Genomic DNA, 13,966 nt, shown 5'->3' with positions numbered 1-13,966 from the left:
AAAAATGGATAAAGAAGTTGTGGTACTTACGTACAATGCAATATCACTCAGCAATGAAATCTATGTCATCAGGGCAGTAGCAGCATAATGAGTGAATTCAGGTACGATGATTCTAAGTAAAATAAGTCACACAGAAAAAGAAACATCATAAGATATCACTAATACACGGAATGTAAACTTGGCTACACAGGAAATGAATTACAAAACAGAATAGGGTCTCAAATGTAGAAAACCAACTTATGCTTGCTTAAGGGGAAAGGTGAGTTGGGGTGCTGCATAAAACCAGAGATTGAAATTAGCACAGATACATTTCCATAAGTCAAATATGTAATAGACAAGAGCTACTGCTTGCTCAACGAAGTGGACTCAACACCACATATTAAACGCCTACGAATATACCTGACTAGTAAGAATCTTAAAACCTATGGATTTATATGTCTCCGAAAGAGAATCCAGCATGTGTACAGCGGCATAAACGCAGCAGTGATAGGATTGGTGAGGTTCGGTGAGCAAATGCAGACCCTTTGAAGTCATATTGCATGGTACCCATTCCATGGTTCTCAACTCTCCAGGGTTAAGGGATTCTTCCTTCAGCTAAAACATGCATGTGGAACCCAGAGTATGATCCACCGTGTGATCGGGAAACGTGTTCCAATGTGTCTCACTTTTTGTCCCCTGGTACTCGGGTGCAACATTCCAGACGCTTTACTAACACTCTCCCCACTTGGAGAGTCAGTGCCTTTAACCTCCTGTTTGGCCCAGTTTGCAATTTCTGCGGAAAATGAACAGGAATAGGGAGAACCAATGAGAGACTACCTGGAGGTGTCTGGACGGGCAAATTTAACTCTCATTTCCCACCAGGAAGAGGAATTAACCAAAGGCTCAGCGAGCCATGCCGGAACCACACTAGGGCCTGAAGCAATCCTGCGGTGTTGTGGCCAGCTCACAAGAAAGCGAGTTGAAGAAAGGAGCTCAGGGGCACTGTAATTCACAAACCTTCAGAGTTATAAATGACAGCTATCGTCCAAAAATATATTGAAGTAAGGCTGCCAAGAGGACTTGAAAGTGGGGCGGAATTGCAGGAAACCGATTTCAGGAAGTAGACTGGAATTGCATGTAAAGCATAGGAAAAGAGGCAGAACGTCCACAATGATGCACTTGGCCAAAAAGGGTGTATGCGTTTTTTCCTGAATATATTCAGGAAAAAACGCATACGCCCTTTTTGGCCAACCAAGCAAGCTTGCAAAGGAAATCTGCACTACAATGAAGTCTCACTGCCCCCCGGTCAAAAGGGCCATCTGAAAAAACTGTAAAATCCAGAAAGGCAGGACAGGCCATGGAGAACTGGGAGCCTTCTTATGCTGATGGGCGGGATGTAAATTTCCAACAGCCACTCGGGAGAAGTGTATGGTGTTTCCTGAAACATCTAAAAAACAAAGCAACAGAGCCTAGGGCACTTCCACTTATGGTCCTATAGATTAGGGAAATTAAAATCAAAAAGACACAGCCACCCCAAAATTTGGGACGGCTGTGTTTACAAGAACCTCGTTTACGGTACAAGTTCAATATCGCAGAAAGCGAAAAATGGATAAAGAAGTTGTGGTACTTACGTACAATGCAATATCACTCAGCAATGAAATCTATGTCATCAGGCCAGTAGCAGCATAATGAGTGGATTCAGGTACGATGATTCTAAGTGAAATAAGTCACACATAAAAAGAAGCATCATAAGATATCACTAATACACGGAATGTAAACTTGGCTACACAGGAACTGAATTACAAAACAGAATAGGGTCTCAAATGAAGAAAACCAACTTATGCTTGCTTAAGGGGAAAGGTGACTTGGGGTGCTGCATAAAACCAGAGATTGAAATTAGCACAGATACCTTTCCATAAGCCAAATATGTAATAGACAAGAGCTACTGCTTGCTCAACGAAGTGGACTCAACACCCCTTATTAAACGCCTAAGAATATACCTCGCTAGTAAGAATCTTAAAACCTATGGATTTATATGTCTACGAAAGAGAATCAAGCGTGCGTACAGCAGCATAAACGCAGCAGTGATAAGATTGGTGAGGTTCGGTGAGCAAATGCAGACCCTTTGAAGTCATATTGCATGGTACCCATTCCATGGTTCTCAACTCTCCAGGTTTAAGGGATTCTTCCTTCAGCTAAAACATGCATGTGGAACCCAGAGTATGATCCACCGTGTGATCGGGAAACGTGTTCCAATGTGTCTCACTTTTTGTCCCCTGGTACTCGGGTGCAACATTCCAGACGCTTTACTAACACTCTCCCCACTTGGAGAGTCAATGCCTTTAACCTCCTGTTTGGCCCAGTTTGCAATTTCTGCGGAAAATGAACAGGAATGGGGAGAACCAATGAGAGACTAGCTGGAGGTGTCTGGACGGGCAAATTTAACTCTCATTTCCCACCAGGAAGAGGAATTAACCAAAGGCTCAGCGAGCCATGCCGGAACCACACTAGGGCCTGAAGCAATCCTGCGGTGTTGCGGCCAGCTCACAAGAAAGCGAGTTGAAGAAAGGAGCTCAGGGGCACTGTCATTCACAAACCTGCAGAGTTATAAATGACAGCTATCATCCAAAAATATATTGAAGTAAGGCTGGCAAGAGGACTTGAAAGAGGGGCAGAATTGCAGGAAACCGATTTCAGGAGGTAGACTGGAATTGCATGTAAAGCATAGGAAAAGAGGCAGAACGTCCACAATGATGCACTTGGCCAAAAAGGGCGTATGCGTTTTTTCCTGAATATATTCAGGAAAAAACGCATACGCCCTTTTTGGCCAACCAAGCAAGCTTGCAAAGGAAATCTGCACTACAATGAAGTCTCACTGCCCCCTGGTCAAAAGGGCCATCTGAAAAAAGTGTAAAATCCAGAAAAGCAGGACAGGCCAAGGAGAACTGGGAGCCTTGTTATGCTGATGGGCGGGATGTAAATTGCCAACAGCCACTCTGGAGAAGTGTATGGTGTTTCCTGAAACATCTAAAAAACAAAGCAACAGAGCCTAGGGCACTTCCACTTATGGTCCTATAGATTAGGGAAATTAAAATCAAAAAGACACAGCCACCCCAAAGTTTGGGACGGCTCTGTTTACAAGAACCTCGTTTACGGTACAAGTTCAATATCGCAGAAAGCGAAAAATGGATAAAGAAGTTGTGGTACTTACGTACAATGCAATATCACTCAGCAATGAAATCTATGTCATCAGGCCAGTAGCAGCATAATGAGTGGATTCAGGTACGATGATTCTAAGTGAAATAAGTCACACATAAAAAGAAGCATCATAAGATATCACTAATACACGGAATGTAAACTTGGCTACACAGGAACTGAATTACAAAACAGAATAGGGTCTCAAATGAAGAAAACCAACTTATGCTTGCTTAAGGGGAAAGGTGACTTGGGGTGCTGCATAAAACCAGAGATTGAAATTAGCACAGATACCTTTCCATAAGCCAAATATGTAATAGACAAGAGCTACTGCTTGCTCAACGAAGTGGACTCAACACCCCATATTAAACGCCTAAGGATATACCTGACTAGTAAGAATCTTAAAACCTATGGATTTATATGTCTCCGAAAGAGAATCCAGCATGTGTACAGTGGCATAAACGCAGCAGTGATAGGATTGGTGAGGTTCGGTGAGCAAATGCAGACCCTTTGAAGTCATATTGCATGGTACCCATTCCATGGTTCTCAACTCTCCAGGTTTAAGGGATTCTTCCTTCAGCTAAAACATGCATGTGGAACCCAGAGTATGATCCACCGTGTGATCGGGAAACGTGTTCCAATGTGTCTCACTTTTTGTCCCCTGGTACTCGGGTGCAACATTCCAGACGCTTTACTAACACTCTCCCCACTTGGAGAGTCAATGCCTTTAACCTCCTGTTTGGCCCAGTTTGCAATTTCTGCGGAAAATGAACAGGAATGGGGAGAACCAATGAGAGACTAGCTGGAGGTGTCTGGACGGGCAAATTTAACTCTCATTTCCCACCAGGAAGAGGAATTAACCAAAGGCTCAGCGAGCCATGCCGGAACCACACTAGGGCCTGAAGCAATCCTGCGGTGTTGCGGCCAGCTCACAAGAAAGCGAGTTGAAGAAAGGAGCTCAGGGGCACTGTCATTCACAAACCTGCAGAGTTATAAATGAGAGGTATCATCCAAAAATATATTGAAGTAAGGCTGGCAAGAGGACTTGAAAGAGGGGCAGAATTGCAGGAAACCGATTTCAGGAGGTAGACTGGAATTGCATGTAAAGCATAGGAAAAGAGGCAGAACGTCCACAATGATGCACTTGGCCAAAAAGGGCGTATGCGTTTTTTCCTGAATATATTCAGGAAAAAACGCATACGCCCTTTTTGGCCAACCAAGCAAGCTTGCAAAGGAAATCTGCACTACAATGAAGTCTCACTGCCCCCCGGTCAAAAGGGCCATCTGAAAAAAGTGTAAAATCCAGAAAAGCAGGACAGGCCAAGGAGAACTGGGAGCCTTGTTATGCTGATGGGCGGGATGTAAATTGCCAACAGCCACTCTGGAGAAGTGTATGGTGTTTCCTGAAACATCTAAAAAACAAAGCAACAGAGCCTAGGGCACTTCCACTTATGGTCCTATAGATTAGGGAAATTAAAATCAAAAAGACACAGCCACCCCAAAGTTTGGGACGGCTATGTTTACAAGAACCTCGTTTACGGTACAAGTTCAATATCGCAGAAAGCGAAAAATGGATAAAGAAGTTGTGGTACATACGTACAATGCAATATCACTCAGCAATGAAATCTATGTCATCAGGCCAGTAGCAGCATAATGAGTGGATTCAGGTACGATGGTTCTAAGTGAAATAAGTCACAGAGAAAAGGAAACATCATAAGGTATCACTAATACACGGAATGTAAACTTGGCTACACAGGAACTGAATTACAAAACAGAATAGGGTCTCAAATGTAGAAAACCAACTTATGCTTGCTTAAGGGGAAAGGTTAGTTGGGGTGCTGCATAAAACCAGAGATTGAAATTAGCACAGATACCTTTCCATAAGCCAAATATGTAATAGACAAGAGCTACTGCTTGCTCAATGAAGTGGACTCAACACCCCATATTAAACGCCTAAGAATATACCTGACTAGTAAGAATCTTAAAACCTATGGATTTATATGTCTCCGAAAGAGAATCCAGCGTGTGTACAGCGGCATAAACGCAGCAGTGATAGGATTGGTGAGGTTCGGTGAGCAAATGCAGACCCTTTGAAGTCATATTGCATGGTACCCATTCCATGGGTCTCAACTCTCCAGGTTTAAGGGATTCTTCCTTCAGCTAAAACATGCATGTGGAACCCAGAGTATGATCTACCGTGTGATCGGGAAACGTGTTCAAATGTGTCTCAGTTTTCGTCCCCTGGTACTCAGGTGCAACATTCCAGACGCTTTACTAACACTCTCCCCACTTGGAGAGTCAGTGCCTTTAACCTCCTGTTTGGCCCAGTTTGCAATTTCTGTGGAAAATGAACAGGAATGGGGAGAACCAATGAGAGACTAGCTGGAGGTGTCTGGACGGGCAAATTTAACTCTCATTTCCCACCAGGAAGAGGAATTAACCAAAGGCTCAGCGTGCCATTCTGGAACCACACTAGGGCCTGAAGCAATCCTGCGCTGTTGCGGCCAGCTCACAAGAAAGCGAGTTGAAGAAAGGAGCTCAGGGGCTCTGTAATTCACAAACCTGCAGAGTTATAAATGACAGCTATCGTCCAAAAATATATTGAAGTAAGGCTGCCAAGAGGAATTGAAAGCAGGGCAGAATTGCAGTAAAACGATTTCAGGAGGTAGACTGGAATTGCATGTAAAGCATAGGAAAAGAGGCAGAACGTCCACAATGATGCACTTGGCCAAAAAGGGCGTATGCGTTTTTTCCTGAATATATTCAGGAATATATTCAGGAAAAAACGCATACGCCCTTTTTGGCCAACCAAGCAAGCTTGCAAAGGAAATCTGCACTACAATGAAGTCTCACTGCCCCCCGGTCAAAAGGGCCATCTGAAAAAAGTGTAAAATCCAGAAAGACAGGACAGGCCATGGAGAACTGGGAGCCTTGTTATGCTGATGGGTGGGATGTAAATTGCCAACAGCCACTCTGGAGAAGTGTATGGTGTTTCCTGAAACATCTAAAAACCAAAGCAACAGAGCCTAGGGCACTTCCACTTATGGTCCTATAGATTAGGGAAATTAAAATCAAAAAGACACAGCCACCCCAAAGTTTGGGACGGCTATGTTTACAAGAACCTCATTTACGGTACAAGTTCAATATCGCAGAAAGCGAAAAATGGATAAAGAAGTTGTGGTACTTACGTACAATGCAATATCACTCAGCAATGAAATCTATGTCATCAGGGCAGTAGCAGCATAATGAGTGAATTCAGGTACGATGATTCTAAGTAAAATAAGTCACACAGAAAAAGAAACATCATAAGGTATCACTAATACACGGAATGTAAACTTGGCTACACAGGAAATGAATTACAAAACAGAATAGGGTCTCAAATGTAGAAAACCAACTTATGCTTGCTTAAGGGGAAAGGTGAGTTGGGGTGCTGCATAAAACCAGAGATTGAAATTAGCACAGATACATTTCCATAAGTCAAATATGTAATAGACAAGAGCTACTGCTTGCTCAACGAAGTGGACTCAACACCACATATTAAACGCCTACGAATATACCTGACTAGTAAGAATCTTAAAACCTATGGATTTATATGTCTCCGAAAGAGAATCCAGCATGTGTACAGCGGCATAAACGCAGCAGTGATAGGATTGGTGAGGTTCGGTGAGCAAATGCAGACCCTTTGAAGTCATATTGCATGGTACCCATTCCATGGTTCTCAACTCTCCAGGTTTAAGGGATTCTTCCTTCAGCTAAAACATGCATGTGGAACCCAGAGTATGATCCACCGTGTGATCAGGAAACGTGTTCCAATGTGTCTCACTTTTTGTCCCCTGGTACTCGGGTGCAACATTCCAGACGCTTTACTAACACTCTCCCCACTTGGAGAGTCAGTGCCTTTAACCTCCTGTTTGGCCCAGTTTGCAATTTCTGCGGAAAATGAACAGGAATGGGGAGAACCAATGAGAGACTAGCTGGAGGTGTCTGGACGGGCAAATTTAACTCTCATTTCCCACCAGGAAGAGGAATTAACCAAAGGCTCAGCGAGCCATGCCGGAACCACACTAGGGCCTGAAGCAATCCTGCGGTGTTGCGGCCAGCTCACAAGAAAGCGAGTTGAAGAAAGGAGCTCAGGGGCACTGTCATTCACAAACCTGCAGAGTTATAAATGAGAGGTATCATCCAAAAATATATTGAAGTAAGGCTGGCAAGAGGACTTGAAAGAGGGGCAGAATTGCAGGAAACCGATTTCAGGAGGTAGACTGGAATTGCATGTAAAGCATAGGAAAAGAGGCAGAACGTCCACAATGATGCACTTGGCCAAAAAGGGCGTATGCGTTTTTTCCTGAATATATTCAGGAAAAAACGCATACGCCCTTTTTGGCCAACCAAGCAAGCTTGCAAAGGAAATCTGCACTACAATGAAGTCTCACTGCCCCCCGGTCAAAAGGGCCATCTGAAAAAAGTGTAAAATCCAGAAAGACAGGACAGGCCATGGAGAACTGGGAGCCTTGTTATGCTGATGGGTGGGATGTAAATTGCCAACAGCCACTCTGGAGAAGTGTATGGTGTTTCCTGAAACATCTAAAAACCAAAGCAACAGAGCCTAGGGCACTTCCACTTATGGTCCTATAGATTAGGGAAATTAAAATCAAAAAGACACAGCCACCCCAAAGTTTGGGACGGCTATGTTTACAAGAACCTCATTTACGGTACAAGTTCAATATCGCAGAAAGCGAAAAATGGATAAAGAAGTTGTGGTACTTACGTACAATGCAATATCACTCAGCAATGAAATCTATGTCATCAGGGCAGTAGCAGCATAATGAGTGAATTCAGGTACGATGATTCTAAGTAAAATAAGTCACACAGAAAAAGAAACATCATAAGGTATCACTAATACACGGAATGTAAACTTGGCTACACAGGAAATGAATTACAAAACAGAATAGGGTCTCAAATGTAGAAAACCAACTTATGCTTGCTTAAGGGGAAAGGTGAGTTGGGGTGCTGCATAAAACCAGAGATTGAAATTAGCACAGATACATTTCCATAAGTCAAATATGTAATAGACAAGAGCTACTGCTTGCTCAACGAAGTGGACTCAACACCACATATTAAACGCCTACGAATATACCTGACTAGTAAGAATCTTAAAACCTATGGATTTATATGTCTCCGAAAGAGAATACAGCGTGTGTACAGCGACATAAACGCAGCAGTGATAGGATTGGTGAGGTTCGGTGAGCAAATGCAGACCCTTTGAAGTCATATTGCATGGTACCCATTCCATGGTTCTCAACTCTCCAGGTTTAAGGGATTCTTCCTTCAGCTAAAACATGCATGTGGAACCCAGAATATGATCCACCGTGTGATCGGGAAACGTGTTCAAATGTGTCTCAGTTTTCGTCCCCTGGTACTCGGGTGCAACATTCCAGACGCTTTACTAACACTCTCCCCACTTGGAGAGTCAGCGCCTTTATCCTCCTGTTTGGCCCAGTTTGCAATTTCTGCGGAAAATGAACAGGAATAGGGAGAACCAATGAGAGACTAGCTGGAGGTGTCTGGACGGGCAAATTTAACTCTCATTTCCCACCAGGAAGAGGAATTAACCAAAGGCTCAGCGAGCCATGCCGGAACCACACTAGGGCCTGAAGCAATCCTGCGGTGTTGCGGCCAGCTCACAAGAAAGCCAGTTGAAAAAAGGAGCTCAGGGGCACTGTAATTCACAAACCTTCAGAGTTATAAATGACAGCTACCGTCCAAAAATATATTGAAGTAAGGCTGTCAAGAGGAGTTGAAAGCGGGGAAGAATTGCAGGAAACCGATTTCAGGAGGTAGACTGGAATTGCATGTAAAGCATAGGAAAAGAGGCAGAACGTCCACAATGATGCACTTGGCCAAAAAGGGCGTATGCGTTTTTTCCTGAATATATTCCTGAATATATTCAGGAAAAAACGCATACGTCCTTTTTGACCAACCAAGCAAGCTTGCAAAGGAAATCTGCACTACAATGAAGTCTCACTGCCCCCCGGTCAAAAGGGCCATCTGAAAAAAGTGTAAAATCCAGAAAGGCAGGACAGGCCATGGAGAACTGGGAGCCTTCTTATGCTGATGGGCGGGATGTAAATTGCCAACAGCCACTCTGGAGAAGTGTATGGTGTTTCCTGAAACATCTAAAAAACAAAGCAACAGAGCCTAGGGCACTTCCACTTATGGTCCTATAGATTAGGGAAATTAAAATCAAAAAGACACAGCCACCCCAGAGTTTGGTATGGCTCTGTTTACAAGAACCTCATTTACGGTACAAGTTCAATATCGCAGAAAGTGAAAAATGGATAAAGAAGTTGTGGTACTTACGTACAATGCAATACCACTCAGCAATGAAATCTATGTCATCAGGCCAGTAGCAGCATAATGAGTGGATTCAGGTACGATGATTCTAAGTGAAATATGTCACACAGAAAAAGAAACATCATAAGATATCACTAATACACGGAATGTAAACTTGGCTACACAGGAACTGAATTACAAAACAGAATAGGGTCTCAAATGTAGAAAACCAACTTATGCTTGCTTAAGGGGAAAGGTGAGTTGGGGTGCTGCATAAAACCAGAGATTGAAATTAGCACAGATACCTTTCCATAAGCCAAATATGTAATAGACAAGAGCTACTGCTTGCTCAACGAAGTGGACTCAACACCCCATATTAAACGCCTAAGAATATACCTGACTAGTAAGAATCTTAAAACCTATGGATTTATATGTCTCCGAAAGAGAATCCAGCGTGTGTACAGCGGCATAAACGCAGCAGTGATAGGATTGGTGAGGTTCGGTGAGCAAATGCAGACCCTTTGAAGTCATATTGCATGGTACCCATTCCATGGTTCTCAACTCTCCAGGTTTAAGGGATTCTTCCTTCAGCTAAAACATGCATGTGGAACCCAGAGTATGATCCACCGTGTGATCGGGAAACGTGTTCAAATGTGTCTCAGTTTTCGTCCCCTGGTACTCGGGTGCAACATTCCAGATGCTTTACTAACACTCTCCCCACTTGGAGAGTCAGTGCCTTTAAACTCCTGTTTGACCCAGTTTGCAATTTCTGCGGAAAATGAACAGGAATAGGGAGAACCAATGAGAGACTAGCTGGAGGTGTCTGGACGGGCAAATTTTACTCTCATTTCCCACCAGGAAGAGGAATTAACCAAAGGCTCAGCGAGCCGTGCCGGAACCACACTAGGGCCTGAAGCAATCCTGCGGTGTTGCGACCAGCTCACAAGAAAGCGAGTTGAAGAAAGTAGCTCAGGGGCACTGTAATTCACAAACCTTCAGAGTTCTAAATGACAGCTATCGTCCAAAAATATATTGAAGTAAGGCTGCCAAGAGGACTTGAAAGCGAGGCAGAATTGCAGGAAACCGTTTTCAGGAGGTAGACTGGAATTGCATGTAAAGCATAAGAAAAGAGGCAGACCGTCCACAATGATGCACTTGGCCAAAAAGGGCGTATGCGTTTTTTCCTGAATATATTCAGGAAAAAACGCATACGCCCTTTTTGGCCAACCAAGCAAGCTTGCAAAGGAAATCTGCACTACAATGAAGTCTCACTGCCCCCCGGTCAAAAGGGCCATCTGAAAAAAGTGTAAAATCCAGAAAGGCAGGACAGACCATGGAGAACTGGGAGCCTACTTAGGCTGATGGGCGGGATGTAAATTGCCAACAGCCACTCTGGAGAAGTGTATGGTGTTTCCTGAAACATCTGAAAAACAAAGCAACAGAGCCTAGGGCACTTCCATTTTTTGTCCTATAGATTAGGGAAATTAAAATCAAAAAGACACAGCCACCCCAAAGTTTGGGACAGCTCTGTTTACAAGAACCTCATTTACGATACAAGTTCAATATCGCAGAAAGCGAAAAATGGATAAAGAAGTTGTGGTACTTACGTACAATGAAATATCACTCAGCAATGAAATCTATGTCATCAGGCCAGTAGCAGCATAATGAGTGGATTCAGGTACGATGATTCTAAGTGAAATAAGTCACACAGAAAAAGAAACATCATAAGGTATCACTAATACACGGAATGTAAACTTGGCTACACAGGAACTGAATTACAAAACAGAATAGGGTCTCAAATGTTGAAAACCAACTTATGCTTGCTTAAGGGGAAAGGTGAGTTGGGGTGCTGCATAAAACCAGAGATTGATATTAGCACAGATACCTTTCCATAAGCCAAATATGTAATAGACAAGAGCTACTGCTTGCTCAACGAAGTGGACTCAACACCACATATTAAACGCCTAAGAATATACCTGACTAGTAAGAATCTTAAAACCTATGGATTTATATGTCTCCGAAAGAGAATCCAGCGTGTGTACAGCGGCATAAACGCAGCAGTGATAGGATTGGTGAGGTTCGGTGAGCAAATGCAGACCCTTTGAAGTCATATTGCATGGTACACATTCCATGGGTCTCAACTCTCCAGGTTTAAGGGATTCTTCCTTCAGCTAAAACATGCATGTGGAACCCAGAGTATGATCCACCGTGTGATCGGGAAACGTGTTCAAATGTGTCTCAGTTTTCGTCCCCTGGTACTCGGGTGCAACATTCCAGATGCTTTACTAACACTCTCCCCACTTGGAGAGTCAGTGCCTTTAACCTCCTGTTTGGCCAAGTTTGCAATTTCTGTGGAAAATGAACAGGAATAGGGAGAACCAATGAGAGACTAGCTGGAGGTGTCTGGACGGGCAAATTTAACTCTCATTTCCCACCAGGAAGAGGAATTAACCAAAGGCTCAGCGAGCCATGCCGGAACCACACTAGGGCCTGAAGCAATCCTGCGGTGTTGCGGCCAGCTCACAAGAAAGCCAGTTGAAAAATGGAGCTCAGGGGCACTGTAATTCACAAACCTTCAGAGTTATAAATGACAGCTATCGTCCAAAAATATATTGAAGTAAGGCTGCCAAGAGGACTTGAAAGCAGGGCAGAATTGCAGTAAACCGATTTCAGGAGGTAGACTGGAATTGCATGTAAAGCATAGGAAAAGAGGCAGACCGTCCACAATGATGCACTTGGCCAAAAAGGGCGTATGCGTTTTTTCCTGAATATATTCAGGAAAAAACGCATAAGCCCTTTTTGACCAACCAAGCAAGCTTGCAAAGGAAATCTGCACTACAATGAAGTCTCACTGCCCCCCGGTCAAAAGGGCCATCTGAAAAACCTGTAAAATCCAGAAAGGCAGGACAGGCCATGGAGAACTGGGAGCCTTCTTATGCTGATGGGCGGGATGTAAATTGCCAACAGCCACTCTGGAGGAGTGTATGGTGTTTCCTGAAACATCTAAAAAACAAAGCAACAGAGCCTAGGGCACTTCCACTTATGGTCCTATAGCTTAGGGAAATTAAAATCAAAAAGACACAGCCACCCCAAAGTTTGGGACACCTCTGTTTACAAGAACCTCGTTTATGGTACAAGTTCAATATCACAGAAAGCGAAAAATGGATAAAGAAGTTGTGGTACTTACGTACAATGCAATATCACTCAGCAATGAAATCTATGTCATCAGGCCAGTAGCAGCATAATGAGTGGATTCAGGTACGATGATTCTAAGTGAAATAAGTCACACAGAAAAAGAAACATCATAAGGTATCACTAATACACGGAATGTAAACTTGGCTACACAGGAACTGAATTACAAAACAGAATAGGGTCTCAAATGTGGAAAACCAACTTATGCTTGCTTAAGGGGAAAGGTGAGTTGGGGTGCTGCATAAAACCAGAGATGGAAATTAGCACAGATACCTTTCCATAAGCCAAATATGTAATAGACAAGAGCTACTGCTTGCTCAACGAAGTGGACTCAACACCCCATATTAAACGCCTAAGAATATACCTGACTAGTAAGAATCTTAAAGCCTATGGATTTATATGTCTCCGAAAGAGAATCAAGCGTGTGTACAGCGGCATAAACGCAGCAGTGATAGGATTGGTGAGGTTCGGTGAGCAAATGCAGACCCTTTGAAGTCATATTGCATGGTACCCATTCCATGCGTCTCAACTCTCCAGGTAAGGGATTCTTCCTTCAGCTAAAACATGCATGTGGAACCCAGAGGATGATCCACCGTGTGATCGGGAAACGTGTTCAAATGTGTCTCAGTTTTCGCCCCCTGGTACTCGGATGCAACATTCCAGACGCTTTACTAACACTCTCCCCACTTGGAGAGTCAGTGCCTTTAACCTCCTGTTTGGCCCAGTTTGCAATTTTTGTGGAAAATGAACAGGAATAGGGAGAACCAATGAGAGACTAGCTGGAGGTGTCTGGACGGGCAAATTTAACTCTCATTTCCCACCAGGAAGAGGAATTAACCAAAGGCTCAGCGAGCCATGCTGGAACCACACTAGGGCCTGAAGCAATCCTGCGGTGTTGTGGCCAGCTCACAAGAAAGCGAGTTGAAGAAAGGAGCTCAGGGGCACTGTAATTCACAAACCTTCAGAGTTATACATGACAGCTATCGTCCAAAAATATATTGAAGTAAGGCTGCCAAGAGGACTTGAAAGCGGGGAAGAATTGCAGGAAACCGATTTCAGGAGGTAGACTGGAATTGCATGTAAAGCATAGGAAAAGAGGCAGAACGTCCACAATGATGCACTTGGCCAAAAAGGGCGTATGCGTTTTTTCCTGAATATATTCCTGAATATATTCAGGAAAAAACGCATACGCCCTTTTTGGCCAACCAAGCAAGCTTGCAAAGGAAATCTGCACTACAATGAAGTCTCACTGCCCCCCGGTCAAAAG

Source organism: Pseudorca crassidens (assembly GCF_039906515.1).
Source record: "Pseudorca crassidens isolate mPseCra1 chromosome 1 unlocalized genomic scaffold, mPseCra1.hap1 SUPER_1_unloc_3, whole genome shotgun sequence".
NCBI lineage: Eukaryota > Metazoa > Chordata > Mammalia > Artiodactyla > Delphinidae > Pseudorca > Pseudorca crassidens.
Note: the sequence above shows the minus strand (reverse complement) of the source record.